The sequence below is a fragment of the Octopus bimaculoides genome, unplaced genomic scaffold (genome assembly GCF_001194135.2).
Source record: "Octopus bimaculoides isolate UCB-OBI-ISO-001 unplaced genomic scaffold, ASM119413v2 Scaffold_87242, whole genome shotgun sequence".
Classification (NCBI taxonomy): Eukaryota; Metazoa; Mollusca; class Cephalopoda; order Octopoda; family Octopodidae; genus Octopus; species Octopus bimaculoides.
In genome coordinates, this window is record NW_026358850.1 from 7,393 (window position 1) to 8,476 (window position 1,084).

General features: G+C 41.2%; 1 non-coding gene across 1 annotated transcript; it reads left to right on the forward strand.

Annotated features, from left to right (window-relative positions):
• Positions 1–303: 303 nt before the first annotated feature.
• Trnai-aau (transfer RNA isoleucine (anticodon AAU)) lies at positions 304–377 on the forward strand. The gene has a single exon. It is a non-coding gene; the product is annotated as a tRNA-Ile (tRNA).
• Positions 378–1,084: the final 707 nt, after the last annotated feature.

The following is a 1,084-nucleotide window of genomic DNA, read 5'->3' on the forward strand; positions in this document are numbered from 1 at the left end:
TATATAGACAAATAGATAGATAGATAGATAGCTCTATCTATCTATAAATAAATAAGAAAAAGATAAGAAAAAATTCGATGTTCAAATGTTCCAACGTCCAGATTTCAATCAAAGAACACATTTAACGGATATACTTCTTGTTTTCAAATCACGAAACATAAAACAACTACACAATCGAGCAGAGCCAATATGGACGTCGTAAATATACGATTCATAACGTTACAGATAAAAACATATCTATCTACCTATCTATCTATCTATCTATCTGTCTGTCTGTCTGTCTGTCTGTCAATCTATTTGTCTGTCTGGTTAGCTCAGTTGGTTAGAGCGCCGTGCTAATAACGCGAATGTCGTGGGTTCGAGCCCCATACTGGCCAATCCAATACTTTTTTGTCCGTAGGCTTTTCTTCCCACTTAATCTGTTTCCCCCTTCACACTTTACATCATGACATTTCTGTGATATACGACCCCTATTGATCGTTTTTTTTACGATCCATTTTGATCGAAAATCTCTCCCCCCCCCCTTTTTCCGTCCTTCTCTTCCCCCAAAAGAAAAGCTCTAGTTTGTAACTTGTCCCCTCTCTGTGTTCAGCCCTGTGTGGCTAATAGAGAAACATATCTATCTATCTATCTATCTGTCTGTCTGTCTATCTATCTGTCTATCTATCTATCTATTTATCTATTTATATATGAGTGCTTTTGTGTCTGTATTTGTCGCTGGACAACGGGTGTTGGCGTATTTACGCTCCCATAACTTTGCTGTTCAGCAAAACTCAACGATAGAATTGTTGGCACTCCGTCGCTTATGACGTCGAGGGTTCCAGTTGATCCGATCAACGGAACAGCCTGCTCGTGAAATTAACGTGCAAGTGGCTGAGCACTCCACAGACACGTGTACCCTTAACGTAGTTCTCGGAGATATTCGGTGTGACACAGAGTGTGACAAGGCTGACCCTTTGAATTACAGGCACAGCAGAAACAGGAAGAAAGAGTGAGAGAAAGTTGTGGTGGAAGAATACAGCAGGGTTCGCCACCATCCCCTGCCGGAGCCTCGTGGAGCTTTAGGTGTTTTCGCTCAATAAAC